At 41.9% G+C, this 15,302-nt stretch overlaps 1 long non-coding RNA gene across 1 annotated transcript; it reads left to right on the top strand.

The window, feature by feature from the left end:
• Positions 1 to 3,022: 3,022 nt before the first annotated feature.
• On the top strand, positions 3,023 to 12,044 carry LOC128775546 (uncharacterized). Its single transcript, XR_008420307.1, has 2 exons — positions 3,023 to 7,320; positions 10,544 to 12,044. It is a non-coding gene; the product is annotated as an uncharacterized LOC128775546 (long non-coding RNA).
• The last annotated feature ends 3,258 nt before the right edge of the window (positions 12,045 to 15,302 follow it).

Here is a 15,302-nt window from a genome sequence, read left to right as displayed (position 1 = left end):
AGCTCTGGTGTCCACTCTCAATAGTTTTAATGCCATTGTTGTTATGTTTTTATTTTTTATTTATTTGTTTTTATTTTTGAGAGTGAGCAAGAGGGGGAGGGGCAGAGAGACACAGAATCTGAAGCAGGCTTCAGGCTCTGAGCTGTCAGCACAGAGCCCCACATGGGGCTTGAACCCACAAACCGCGAGATCATGACCTGAGCCAAAGTCAGACGCTCAACCAATTGAACCACCCAGGTGCCCCCATTGTTCTGTTTTAGCATTTAATAGTTTTCCTGGGCTTCACAAGGATCTGAAATGTTCGATTGTTTTTTCTAGGATTTGATCTAGAGGTGGACCTTAGAAATCATTTGGTTTAAGGAACTCACTTTGTACATGACTTAGTGGAAACTTGGTTGAAAAATGTATGGCTGTCTAGAGCCTAGAACCTACTCCAGTATCCTTCCCACCTTGTGTCCTCTTCTTTTTTTGTTCCCCACTCCCCATAAGCTAACTATAGTTAGTGGCTTATGCCTTCCTGACTTAGTTTTTCCCCTCCATGTGATTCTTCGCATTGGATGTATTGTGAATTTTCATCCTCGTGTGATATATATCATTGCACGATTAAGATGTTGGTGCCTCAGCCATGCTATGCTAATTCCTACTTTGTCAAATTAACAGTCAAAAGCAGGCAAAAAAACCCGAAGTCCTGTCGTGTAGGTCCGTTCACTTACGAATACAAGCTTACAAATTCCTTTTTCATTTGATATTTTTACTGAGCAAATGGTATATCTCAGATGTTAACTAAGCAGCATCTTGATAATTTTTCTTTCTATTGCAAATAAACAATGTAAGGGAAGACCTGTTTTCAAGGGGATCACTGTTAAATGTAGTTAAATTCAGGTTTGGGGGTGGTGCACACGGAGCTATTTTCCTTTGAGGTTTCTGGCCTCAGAAAACCCAGCAAGTGAGATACTTAGAACTGCTTTGCTTTACACAACTGTTCTTTGTGTTGCATTTGTAGTACCTAGCAGCCTTTTGTTCCAAGCTCTTTGATAAACATAACTGAGGGCCTATTCACAGGCCACATAAGTGTTCTTTCATAAGATAGCATTTAGTTGCATTGACCTTGATGATTGGGCAAGTACAACATGAAAATTCTAGGGAAATTCACTTAGCTATGCTGGAAGCCAATGAGCCGTTCCTGTAACAATTAATGGTTTGTTATAAGAGTGGGTTTTAAGCAACTTTTTTTAGGTGTATTTATTTTGAGAGAGCGTGCACATGTGGGGGAGTGGGGAGAAGAGAGAATCCCAAGCAGGCTCCAGGCTGAAGCTCAGACCCTGATGCGGGACTTGATTTCCTGAACTTGGGAGGTCATGATCTGAGCTGAAATCAAGAGTTGATGCTTAAACTGACTGAGCACCCCCTGGCGCCCTGGTTTTAAGCAACTTTTTAAAAACTTTTCGGACCTTAATTAACATTCCCTTGATTGGCGAATGGTTCTTTCAATAGTGAGGTTTGCTTGGGGGTTTAGCAGCTTTCACCTTTGGTTAAGAAAACTTGAATTCTTCCTCTGGGGGATCTGGATTAGGAAGAAACTAATCCTCCGTTTCTATAATACCGACTGAGGTTCCTATCCTTGCAGGCTATGATAAAAATGTCAAGGATTTCTCTTGTGACAAAGGGTTGAGGGGATGATGGAAAGATTAGTGAAGGTACTACAATGAGTTTTTCATTGTGTAACAAAATTTCTTCTTTGCATCATCATGGAATTTTGCTACTTTTTTGCCTACTTCTGGAATGGCTATTTCTCTTCAGCGTCTTGAAGCTGCTTCATCAGTGACTTAAATGAAGTGGATCAGATGGCAAGCTTTTGCCTACAAACTTATTTTGAAGAAGTTAAAAGAATAATCTGTACACTTACGGGCGCCTGGCTGGCTCAGTCGGTAGAACCTGCAACTTTTGATCTTGAATTGAAGATCAAGCCCCACAGTGGGCTTAGAGCTTACATTAAAAAAAAAAAAAAAGAAAAATACATTGAACACTTTCTACTCCCCACCTAGATTTAACAGCAAACATTTGCTGAGCCATTTGAAAATAAGTTGGTACACCTGACACTTATCTCTTATTGTGGCTTACATGTCCTAAGAACTAAGATGTTCTCTCAATCACAAGGATTGCAATCCATTATCATACTTAGAAAATTTGACCTTATTTCTCTAGTACCATCTGATCCTTAATAAAATAATTCAAACAGTGCCGGTTGTACCAAAATCAACATCGCCAGGTTTTCCAAACTGGATCTAGTCAAGGTATGTAAGTTGTGTTTGGTTGATAAGTTTATTTAGACTCTCTTCATCTAACAGTTCCCTACCTTTCCCCCTCATAACCATGGGTTTTTGGTTTGTTTTTGAAGAGACCAGAGCAGTTTTCTTGAATGTCCTGTATTTACTAATTATTTTTTCTTCCTGGTGTCAGCTTATTTATGTCTTCTATTTTTCCTGCTGTAGAGTCCTGATTATTAGGTTCAGCTTGAACTTGTTTTGGCACGAATGTTTTAAAAGTATGTAATGTTGCATTTCATTAGTTTTACTTTTGATACAGACCTTTATCGATCGTTTAAGACTATTTTTTCATTGCAGTGATACGTGTTTCTCTTGAAAATTTAGTAATCGGTCTCCATCCCCAGTATCTTTTCACGTAATGCTTTTAGCACGTATTATGCCTTGTTCAGATGTTGCTTTGAGTTCATAAATTTGTTGTGCAATTGCTAGGGATGTAGAATGTAATCTCACTAGCTCAGCAAAGCCAGGTTATACCCAGAATGATGCCGGGTATCCCAAACCATAGGTTCTTTATAAATGTTAAGTATCTCTAAAAAAGCCACAAAAGGAAAAGTTGGTTTTCTTGATATAAATTATAGTCCCGTTTCTGTTGAAGTTGTGGGTACAAAACTTCTAAAATAAGCATATGTGTATGTATGTATATATATATATATATATATATATATATATATATATATACACACACACACACGAGTTTTCATGTTAAATGTTACATGAAACCTGTTTTTAATAGTTCTAGAGCCAGGGTCAGATGCTTGGGTTTTCTAATCATAGCAGAGTATGAGACATTTTTCTCTGGGAAGTGTAGTGGTCCACCTAGCTTGAGGTAGAAAGCTTATTTAATAACCTTGAAGTTGAACATCCCATCTAACTTAGATATGCATAGCAAAGAAAACTACACTTTTAGGTACTATTTTAAAATGTTAATTTGACTGGTCTTTGCATTCTTGGTGTGACACTTTATCTTATTTTTAAATTATTTAAAAAAAGTATTTTAGGGGTGGCTGGGTGGCCCTGTTGGTTAAGTGTCCCAACTTCAGCTCAGGCCATGATCTTACAGTTGGGGAGTTTGAGCCCCGTGTCAGGCTCTGTGCCGACAGCTCGGACCCTGGAGCCAGCTTTGGCTCTCTCTGCCCCTCCCCCATTCGTGCCTCTGTCTCTCTGCTTCGAAAATAAAATTTCAAGAAAATTAAAAAAAAATTTTTTTTTAATGTTTATTTTTGAGACAATGCGAGAGAGTGCAAGCAGCGGAGGGGCAGACAGGGAGACAGAATCTGAAGTGGGCTCCAGGCTCTGAGCTGTCAGCCCCAGAGCCCAATGGGGGGCTTGAACTCACAAACCGTGAGATCATGACCTGAGCTGAAGTCGGATGCTTAACCGACTGAGCCACTCAGGCACCCCCAAAACGTTTTTAATACAGAGTATGCACCTGTGAACAGGAGGTGGGGGAGGAGAGGAAGAGAATCTCAAGCAGGCTCCACGCTGAGTGTGGAGCTGAAGCAGGGCTTGATCCCATGACCCTAGAGATCATGACCTGAGCCAAAATCAATAATTGGATGCTCAACTGACTGACCCCCCCCAAATTTCCCTTCTTTTTAAAGTTTTACTTGAGTAATCTCTACACCCGACATGGGGTCAAACCCACAACCCCAAGATCGAGTCATGTGCCCATCAGACCGAGCCAGCCAGGCACCCCTTGCTTTGATACTTCCTTCCTTTTCCTATTGTAGATAAGTCCAGAATTCTCTCTACACAGCCGATATGCTGGATTGCGATGATGGAGGTGATTTCGTGATGCACTGGTTACATCTGAAGCACGTCTGCTTTATTAGGAGTCTAGTGCAGCGCTGTACAACAATGTACAAAAACTTGAACGTACTGCTTTGATGAGTATCAAAGGGCATTGGGTAGTCGACTTCAGGAAACGTTTAGGTTCTGCTGTCTGGTACAGGTGCGCTTGTAACCTTGTGCACTTAAAAGTCCCCCAAGGTAAAACCTTGGTATTTGGGGGGAGTTCAGTGTTTGGTGCGTACTTTTACCATCTGTCTCTTATTTTCTGTTTTGGATGTGTTTGCTTTAATATGCATTAGTATTTGTTGTGGTAGTCTAAGTTAATGACTTTTCAAAGTTCTCTAAAAGATTCGGAGCACGTGGTTTTCTTGTTGGATTCTGTTATGTCCTAGGAAGCATTAGACATCGTATTTCCTGTGTGTAACCGGAAGTGCTGGGGGTACTGTTGTGAGTCTGGTGTGCTTGCTGTGCGGAGCGAGCGACTGTGAAGCAGTGAAGCAGGAATCTTAACAGCCTCGTGGCTGGGTGCTGGTAACCGATAGAATTAGGCATGCAGGCATCTAGGTCTAATTTGGGTGGGTCCCTAAGCTATTGGTGTTTTATAAGCTTCTAGATGATTCTACGGTACCAGTGGGTTGAAAACCACTGGGGTACGTAACTGAGGTCATAGCCCCAGTGGTGCAGTTGGAATTTGAAAACTCAGTCCTGTGCTTATGCTCTTGGTTACAGGGGTTTACACGTAATTACCCTTTCTTGCTTGCTTTAGAACTGAAAGAACATTCATTAAACATACCTGCTTCACATCTATTCCATTTTCAACCCCACAACAAACCTTTTACAAGGAACGTAGCTGCAATTCTGTTGAGTAGTGTGGATGCATTTTAGTCTTGATATTTCCTGATCTTTTTTCTCCCTACTATTGTGGTTCTTGGTTTTCAGCACTGCGTTTTTCTTGGTAGTTACTTTGCAGTGTGACCCCCCAACAAAGGGCCTAGAACTGGACTACTCTTGTCTCCCCAGGGAACATTGTTAAGTGACCAAGCAGAGGCAAAAACAGAGTTAATTAATTCAGTGACTTCTCAGTATGAATTTTTCCACTTCAATTGAGATGGACTTCTTTCCTAAGTGTGGCTACTTCATGGCTTTGTCTTCCCAGAGTAACCATCCTTTTCCCTTAGGTTCATTTCAGATATTCTTAGTTGCAGTTCGCTTGCCTTCTTGTGCCCCAAATAATGATAGTCATAGGAGCAATGGTATCACAATGGGACCTCCACTTAAAGTGGGTGCAAGTGGAATAGAACGAGGGACAGTTCCCTGGAAGGAGAATTGGGATCTCCGGTCATTCTGCCTGTATATTTATACTTCATGGATCAGGCCACCATAAGCAATGCAATAGGCAAATGTGCTTGTTGCTTAGCTGATGCAACTGCCATTTGTGAGGCAGCCTTATATGATCACTGGCGCTCTTAAGAGCCTTCTCATCAAGAATTGATTGCACCTGGTTGAATGGCTCAACGTCAGAAGATTTTTGGCTAATCTAGGTATAAGGCCACTTGGATGGGCATTCATTCAGTGCTTCCACGTGGTGTTTTTAATTGGGAAGGGTCAAACTATATTTGTACATGTTACATGGTGTTAACAGGTGAGGTGACACTTCTCTTCAAGCTGTGGTCACTTGTCCACTAATATTTTTGGGCGATAGTTTCTACACAGTGAACCTGAACAGATGTGGCAGAGGTCAGAGCTTACAGATTTTTCTTTTTTCTAAATCGGACAAAAATTCAAGGGCAAGATTTTTGTTTTTTGAAATTTTAAACTACAGCTGAGAGCAGAAGCAAAAACTGGTCATTGCTGATGACCAAAACCTTTGCTGATTCTCTCTTGTGAATGGAAGAGAAAGTCTATTCACTCTAGTATTTTCATGCCAGTTTGAGAATTAGCTCACAGTCATTCTAGCTGCCAAGTTAATCTCAACTTCTTACAAACGTGTTTCATTAACTAGGTTTCTGAATCAGATCAACCAAAAAAATGCCTGGAATTGGAATATTTGTAAAGTGGTAAGTGGTAATGTATGGAGGAAACGTGAATTTCCCACTTGATTTCATTTTAATTTTTTCTAGTTGGTTTGTTGGATCAGGATCCAAATGTTCTATATACATTGCATTTGGTAATGTCTTATATTTGTAATAGTTGCCTGTCCTTATTGGAAAAACAAATTGAGGAATTCCTAATGACTTGCATTTGGCTGATTGTATTCCTGTCATATTGTTTCATACGGTTTTATCTCCCCGAGTTTAGTAATAGATCTAGAAGCTTGATTATGTTTTGATTATTTTTTAAGGCTAGATACATCATAGTGGGTGCTGCATACTTCCTTTTGCATCATATCAGGAGGTACGTAATGTCAGATTGCCTTACTTTTGATACTAAGCTTGGTTAGTAGATTCTAGTGATTTCAGGGTTTTCTATCCATTATAAAGTCTTCCATCAACGTTGCACCAAATAGTTTTAGCAGCCATGGATGATAAACATCTACACTGATACTTTAGTCATAAACAACAAATTAGTGAAAGGACCTTAAATTTCTTAAGGCAAGCCCAGAATACAAGACCCCAAGAATTAATATATGTGACTTCTAAAAGCTGTGCAAGTTATCTAGGGTGACTGGGTGGCTCAGCCAGTTAAGTGTCTGACTTCAGCTCAGGTTACGATCTCGCTGTCCGGTCAGTGAGTTCAAGCCCTGCGTCGGGCTCTGTGCTGATAAGCGTGGAGCCTGGAGCCTGCTTTGGATTCTGTGTCTCCCTCTCTCTCCACCCCTCCCCACTTGTGCTCGCTCGCTCTCTCCCCAAAATAAATAAACCTTAAAAAAATTTTAAAAAGCTGTGCAAATTATCTTGCACTTTTCCCCCCAAGGTCTGTTGGTACTGCAGTATCTATGCCTCCAAAAACCTGGTTTTAGCTTCACGGCCTTGCTCATTTTTGAAACAGTGGCATCATGCAGCCAATATGGGCTGTGGTGTCAGACTTCACTGGAATCTCAGTTCTAAGTCTGTTGTTGGCTTACATTTGAAACAGCAAGATTTCTAAGCTCCACTTTCCTCATCTGTAAAGTGAGAAAACCTTGTATTTATTTTGCAGGATCACTATGATGGATTACATGAGACATTGGCAAAGGGCTTAGCACTTACTGGAATAATAAATGGTACATACTATTTTTATGCAAACTTCCTACAGTGCCACCAGATTGCCGCATGCCAACTGAGAGGAATACCTCTCAGGATGTTTGGCAGGTCTGAAAGAAGACCTGGCTGAACCAGTTCAGGGACACCTTTAATGTATGCCACTAACTCCTGAGCCTTTGGAAGGCAGCAGATGGTGCTATGAATGAAGCAGGTCAGCTGGGAGATGGGGGAGGTGGTGCTGTAGAAAACTCTGGAGAAGAGCCCACGTCCCTCCAGGGACAACAGCTACTTGGCTCCTCCTGATTGAGAGATTCTCTAATGATTTGGTGCAAGGAGGAGCAGTCTACTATTTTATTACTTTTTTAGTAGTCTGTTTTAAACTTTGATACATACTCTGTTAAACCTGAGCAACATTTTGAAAATCAGTTTTTCTCGGGCATTGAGGCCTTGGTTCCAAATATGTCCAAAATTTAAACTTTGAATAGAAATTTAATCTGGTTTTGGGGTGCCTGGGTGGCTCAATCGGTTAAACGACTGACTCTTGATTTTGGCTCAGATCATGATCCCAGTCATGGGATCGAGCCCCATGCACCGAGCGTGGAGCCTGCTTAAGATTCTCTCCCTCCTGCCTCTTTCCCCCTTGCGTGCTTGCTCACTCTCTCTCTCTCAAAATAAACTTTAAAAAATTTTTTAATCTGGTTTTGAAATTTTTAAGCAGAAACACTACAAATACCATGGTTTAAAGTTTTACTAAGAACTTTACATTTTTTCTGCCTTTGTGATGTTCCAGTCATACACCTTCCTAAGGATCTTAATAATTCTACCATATTCCATTTTTTAAAAAAATGTTTACTTTGAGACAGGGAGAGAAAATTGCAAGCAGGCTCCATGCTATCAGCACAGCTGACAGCACAGAGCCCAATGTGGGGCTGATCTCACTAACTGTGAGATTATGACTCGAGCCGAAATCAAGAGTTGGTGGCTTAACTGACTGAGCCACCCAGGTGTCCCTACCATATTCCTTTTTTAATGCTTTTTCTTGAGTATAAACAATCAGATGCAAGAGAAAGTGGATGTCCTCTCATCTCAGGTTGTCAGTGGGAGTTTCTGGTATTTTGGGCTGGTTAGCCCTAGGTTAGGACAATTCCAAAGGTGATTAAAATCAGATTCTGGAAGTGAGGTTGAATCCTCTTTTTTTTTTTTTTTAATTTTTTCTTTTTTAACATTTATTTATTTTTGAGAGCTAGAGACAGAGCACAAGTGGGGGAGGGGCAGAGAGAGAGGGAGACACAGAATCTGAAGCAGGCTCCAGGCTCAGGGCTGCCTGCACAGAGCCTGATGCGGGGCTTGAACTCACGGACTATGAGATCATGACCTGGACCAAAGTCGGATGCTTAACCAACCGAGCCACCCAGGTGCCCCAAATCCTCTTTCATAACAGTTTTTCTTAATATGGTCGTACACAACAGGTCTCCTGACCCCTATCTTTCAAGCACATTAAAACAATTTTTTTTAATATTTATTTTTGAAAGAGAGCATGAGTTGGGGAGGGGCAGAGAGAGGGAGACACAGACTCTGAAGCAGGCTCCAGGCTCTGAGCTGTCAGCACAGAGCCCAATGTGGGGTTCAAACTGAGACCGCAAGACCAGGACCTGAGCCGAAGTTGGACGCTTAATTGACTGAGCCACCCAGGCGCCCCCTTTCAAGCACATTTAAAGTGTTTGGACCCTTTTTTCTAGAAACAAAGTGGTCTTGCAGTATTTTTTAAATATTAGACCACAGGTGTTGATCAGACCTTTTTGTTCTTTGTGTAGTTTATACATTTTCTGGATTGTTTAGCTGATTTGGGACATTTTGATTCAGTTCATGGGCGAAAAGTACACATCTATATAATTAGAAGTTCCTTTAAAAGAACTATATGTTCATATCTTTGTAACTAGTTTTCATAAACTCTTTTTAAATTTTTTTTTAACATTTATTTATTTTTGAGAGACAGAGCACAAGCGGGGGGGGGGGGTCGGGGAGGTGGGGGGTTATGGGCAGAGAGAGGAGACAGAATCCGAAGCAGGCTCCATGCTCTGAGCTGTAAGCACAGAGCCCGAAGCGGGCTTGAACTCACAAACTGCGAGATCATGACCTGAGCCGAAGTTGGACGCTCAACCGACTGAGCCACCCAGGCGCCCCTCATACGCTTTTTCTCTTAAGCTCACTTATTTATTTTGAGAAAGAGCATGCAGGGGAGGGGCAGAGAGAGGATTGCAAGCTGGCTCTGCCTTGTCAGCACAGAGCCCAACATGGGGCTCGAACTCCAGAAATGTGAAATCATGATGTGAGCTGAAATCAAGAGTCTGACGGTTAACCGACTGAGCCACCCAGGTGCCCGTGTATATTTTAACGTAGCAAAATTGTGAACCCATGGACTTTTACAAATTACCTTTTATTATTTTATGCTCATATTGTCACATCCTTATTTTCTGCTAAGAACAGCATTCTACAAGATCCATTCTGTTTTTTTTTTTTTTTTTTTTTTTTTTTTTCTGCCCAAGTGAAGGAATCAATCACTGTATTAGTTTCCTGTTAATGATGTAACTTAATCACACCCCCAAAGTCCTTTGGCCATGTAAGGTAACTCCCAGGTTTTGGGGATTAGGACATGTACATCTCTGACAGGGCATTACTCTTCCTACCTCAGTCTGGCTTCTGGCCCCTAAAGATTCACAGTCACCTCACATGCAAAATGCATTCATTTCCTCCCAGCATCCCCCAACATGTCAACCCATTATACACCAAAGAAAAAAACCTCCCAACTCTCAGCTCCAAAGTCCAAGTCTCATTGTCTAAATCAGGTCTAGGTAAGAGCTGAGCATGATCTATCGTGGGGCAAAATCCCTCTCCATCTGTGGTTTTATAACAGGTTTTTAAGTTATCTGCTCCCCAAATGTCAATAGTAAGATAGGTATTGGACATCAGTAATAGACGTGGTCCTTCGAAATGGGAAGAAATGAAAGGGAAAAAGGAGTCACTGGTCTCAACCAATTTAAAAATCTAGCTGGGCAAACAGTGTCCAGTTTAAGGCCTGAGGGTATTCTCCGGGCTCAAGCTATACCTTCCTGAGTCCTCCCTTCTTTTTCATGAAAGGTAGCGCTTGTTCATAGCTGAGTAGTTTTGTCAGCTTGTTTCCTGCTTACAGAATTTCGGGAATTTAACAGACTTCTTTAATTTGATCCTTTCTCCATCCCTCAGAGTCCAGGCTGGCAGTGTTTCGGCTGGTATAAAAATTCTCAACCTTGATCTTCTGTGGATGTCACGGAAATTCACTTCATTGGACAAGAGGTGCCTCCACAGAACTTTCCTGGGTAATCCCATCTCTATTCCTGGGTTCTGCTGAGATGGTTGAGAGTATTCATGAGTCACACGCCTAATCTCCTATCTGTGTGGACAAATATGACCTTTTGGTCATTCTGAGGCACTAGAAAAAGGGGGCTCAACCACACCTTGGCTTTTTCTCCAGAGCACACTTCCCTGTGAGTCTCCTAATTTTAGCATCTTTTGCAGTGTGGATAGGCTGAGATTTCTGCATTAAGTTCAGGTTCTGTTTTAACCGTTCTTCCCTAGATTTATCTCTTTGCTCTTGCATTTTACTACAAGCATCAAAAAGAAATGAAAAAAAATCCCTTCAGCTAAATATCCAAGTTTGTTATGTGCAAGTTCTGCCTTCCACATAACTGTTGGGTACAACTCAGCTATGTTTCTACCATATAAGGATTCCCCTTTCTTCCAGTTTCCGCTAACATTACCCAATTCCTTCTGAGCCCTCACCAGCCGTGCTTTTAGTGTCTGTATTTCTATTCACAGTCTGTTTATGTATTCTCTAAGACTACAGATTTTCTACTAGGCTCTTCACTTCCTTCTGAGTCCTCACTGACAGAATTGTTAACATTCATGTTTGTAGTAACAATCCGTGGAAAGCATTCTATCATACCCATAATTCTTCCAGCCTGTGTCCATTTTTCAGTTCCAAAACCACTTCTACATCTTAAGGTATTTGTTACAGTAGCATTCCACTTCCAGGTACCAAAATCTGTTTTAGTTTCTATATTGCTGTTGTAACAAATTACCACAAACTTAGTGACTTCAAACACTTTGAATTATTACACTTCTGGAAGGCAAAAGTTGGAAATGGGTTTTACAGGACTAAATGGAAAAAACAGGGCTGCTTTCCTTCTGGAAGCTCTGAGAATCCTTCCTTGCCTTTTCAAGCTTCTAGAGGATGTCTGCATTCCTTGACTAGTGGCCACTCACTCCAACCTCTTCTTCTGTAGTCATGCTTTCTTGGACTCTGATCCTTGGTCTCCTTATAAAGATCCTTGTGGATGACACTGGGGCCATCGAGTAATCCAGGATAACCTTCCCCTATCCCAAGATCCTTAATTTAGTTACAGCTGCTAAGTCCCATTTGCCATGTAAGGTGATATGTTCACAAGTTTTGGGGATTGGAATGTGGGCATCTTTGGCCAGGGGTGGGGGAGGGGGTGCTTGCCTGCCACACCTGCTCTCCAATGCAGTATTGAGGTCCTTAAATGGGTGCTAGGGGACACATGAATGAGTGTTGCTAGGTGAAACTACTGCCTCTGTTGCTTGTTGGGTCAGACAGAACTGGAAAATGTCTTTTTAATGTAAAGAGGTTTTTTTTTTTCCCCTACCCAATTAAATGTATTGCATTAAATGTATTACATGCTCACAACATGGACTGATTTAATATTAAGGTTTTTCACTTGTATTGACAATTACTGTGCAGGCATGTGGGTTCAGTGTTACCTCATATCAGGATTTCTATGTGAGATTTTCTAGTTCTTATAACATGATACAGGGCAAAGCAATGCTATAGGCCAAATTCAGCCTGCTGGCCAGTTTATAGCTGTGGTCTTATGGATTAGTGATGTGATCTAATGATAGATCGTTGATTGTGGATGCATAAGTAGATAAGATATATATGACTGATACTGGGATATGAGTACAAAAAGTCTTAGCACTACAAATATGCTGTTCAAATTTACAGGGTGGCTAAGAAACACAGCATTAAGTTGAGGCTGTTGGCACAAAAATAAGGCAGTTTAGTGCCACTGTCTTTGCTCCTTTATTCGTTTAGCCATGGTATCTCACAAGTCAGACCTATAGAGTGGAGATAAAAAAAACAAGATAGGATTCCAGTAGGGCAAGACCTGTAAATCTTAAGTCTGGTGATTTAAAGACTAACAAAGCTAGGGGCACCTAGCTGGTTCAGTCAGAAGAGCGTACGACTCTTGATCTCAGGGTTGTATATTTATATAAGTAAGTAAATAAATATATGTATATATAAATAAATAAAAGGCTAACAGAGCTCTTACAAAGCCCCTGAGCCTCCCAGCTGTACATGGAGTTGGATAAGGCCACGTAATAGATTTGACTGCCGATCATGGGGTTTTGAGTTTTGAAATAGTTACTGAGAAGTTTACATAGATCTGTTCTGAGCACCTTATATGCTGTTCCCTCTTTTTATTAAATTTGTTTTTAACGTTTTATTTATTTTTGAGACAGAGACACAGCATGAACGGGGGAGGGGCAGAGAGAGAGGGAGACACAGAATCGGAAGCAAGCTCCAGGCTCTGAGCCATCAGCCCAGAGCCCGACGCGGGGCTCGAACTCGCGGACTGTGAGATCGTGACCTGAGCTGAAGTCGGGAGCCTAACCGACTGAGCCACCCAGGCGCCCCTGCTGTTCCCTCTTTTTAATAACAGGTCTGTAAGGCAAGTGTCCCAATTTCATGAGTGATGAAAAATGAGAACAGAAGGGTAAATACTGCTATGTCAATTTCACAATAGAAATGAAACAGGTTGTGTAAGTCACCTAAGGCCACAGAACTACTAAGTGGTGGAACTATGATAAATCCAGGATGTCTAAATTGTCTCAGATGATAAGTAGGCATAAACAAGGAATATTTGCAGAGTGGAGGCAGGGTGCTGCAGGCAAAAGGAACACTATGGGCAAAGACAGGATCATTGTGCACGCAGCGAGGACATTAGCAGACTGTGGCAAGATAAATGGTATCATCAGGATGCTCTTAGTTTTAAGTACTGGTAGGTCTAACTTTTACTTGTTTCAACACTAAAGAGAGTTTATTGGTCTATATAACTGAAGACTGAGCGGTGGGTGTGAGTGGCTGACAGCAGCTTCTGGTATTACATTTGCTCTGCATCTAGCAGGATGTATTCTACCCAGCATTGCAAGCCAAGTCCTGAGACTCAACTTTGGGTCAGCTTGGGTTTGTTTTGTTTTGTTTATTTGTTTGATAGAGCATGGGAGGGGCAGAGAGGGAGGGAGAGAGAATCCCAAGCAGGCTTCACCCTGTCAGTGCACAGCCTGATGCGGGCTCGATCTCACAGTTGGTGAGACCTAAGCTGAAATCAAGAGTCAGATGCTTAACCAACTGCTTGGGTTTTCAGTCCACCAATCAATATTCATAGGGAGATAGGATGGATTGTTTAGCTTAACCTAGCTCTTTCATTCTGCTCTTAAAGCTGGGCATGCAGTTCCCTTCCCCTGAACCGTAAGATCCCCAAATGTAATTCAGGTAAGCGGGTAGGGAGAATGGATGCTGGAAGGACAATCAATACAGGTAATGCCTCTTGAATCCTGTTATATATGATCTCTGTATCCTAGAGTCAGGGATTTAATGGACAAAGATACAGAAATGTGAGAAACTTCTGTCTCACAAATAACTTGAGTGAGAAATGACCTTGCTTGTTTGGGAACAGGTGTTATTTATGGTAAAGGTTAACAAAGGTAATAAAAGACTCCCAAATGCAGCAGCTTACACAAGACTAGGTTTGTTTCTTGGGGCACCTGGGTGGCGCATTCGGTTGACTGTCCGACTCTTGATTTCAGCTCAGGTCATGATCTCATTTCAGCACAGGGCTCTGTGCTGACAGCACGGAGCCTGCTTGGGATTCTCCCTCTCTCTCACTCTCAATCAACATAAACATTAAAAAAAATAAAGTTTGAGAAGCAAAACCATTCCTCTCAACGCTTATATTAAAAAAAAAAAAAAAAAAGAAGACCATGTTTATCTCTCTCATTTCACAGGGCTAGATGTTCCAGAGCTGGGAGTGTAGCATCCTCCCAATTCAGTTCTTCCATTTCTGAACTTGAGGTGGCTGTTGGCCATAGTCACCTCTCAGCCGTGAAGGGAAAAGGGCAAGGGAAAGGCGTGTCCATACTTTTCATGGCATTGCCTATGTGGCATTTATTCCCTCCATTCAATTCCCATTGGCGGTTATATAATCACAAACCCACAATTATCTGTCAGAAGTGGGAAGATGGGAATCTAGTTGGGTGGCCATATGCCCAGCTGAAATTTTAAGAACTTGTCCTTATCACCGCTCAGGCATGAGATCCTGGTGTCTATTCTGAGTACATGTCTGTCCTGTCTGATCCTGAACCACATGTCAGCTGCTTTCCCCAGATGGCTTGTGCCTCCTGGGTGAAGCTGAAGTGCCCATCATTGGTTGCGTCCTCTGGTAGAGAAGACACCATGGCCGAAGCTGTAACTGGCTTAATTTGCTACTGTCCTTTACCTGAATTCCACACAGCTCTGGACACCATATGGGGATAGCCACCAGAACCGTACGTATCAAGTGGCCTCTCCCGTGTCCCTGGGTCCTTGTCTGACGATCTCCTGATCCCAGCAACGCGCCCATCACACACTGACCGCATCTCTCTGGGTAATGACCCAAACTACCTTTCTAACCAACCTCCTCCTCCAAGTAAATAGGCTTTTCTTCCCTGGGCCTTAAATTTCTTATCTTAAAAGAGGGTGACTTAAAACACTGGTCCAGCTCTGATTGAGCCTGGCGATTCCAGAAGAGCTCAGAAAAAGTTAAGTCCCCACGTAAATGACAGGGAAACGCGGAGGAATTTACGAAGCCCCGCCAGCTCGAACTCCTGGAGAACACTCGCTCTGACC

Source organism: Panthera pardus, unplaced genomic scaffold (genome assembly GCF_024362965.1).
Source record: "Panthera pardus isolate Hobbes unplaced genomic scaffold, ASM2436296v1 HiC_scaffold_8, whole genome shotgun sequence".
Classification (NCBI taxonomy): Eukaryota; Metazoa; Chordata; class Mammalia; order Carnivora; family Felidae; genus Panthera; species Panthera pardus.
Note: the sequence above shows the minus strand (reverse complement) of the source record. Positions and strands in the feature narration are given on the sequence as shown.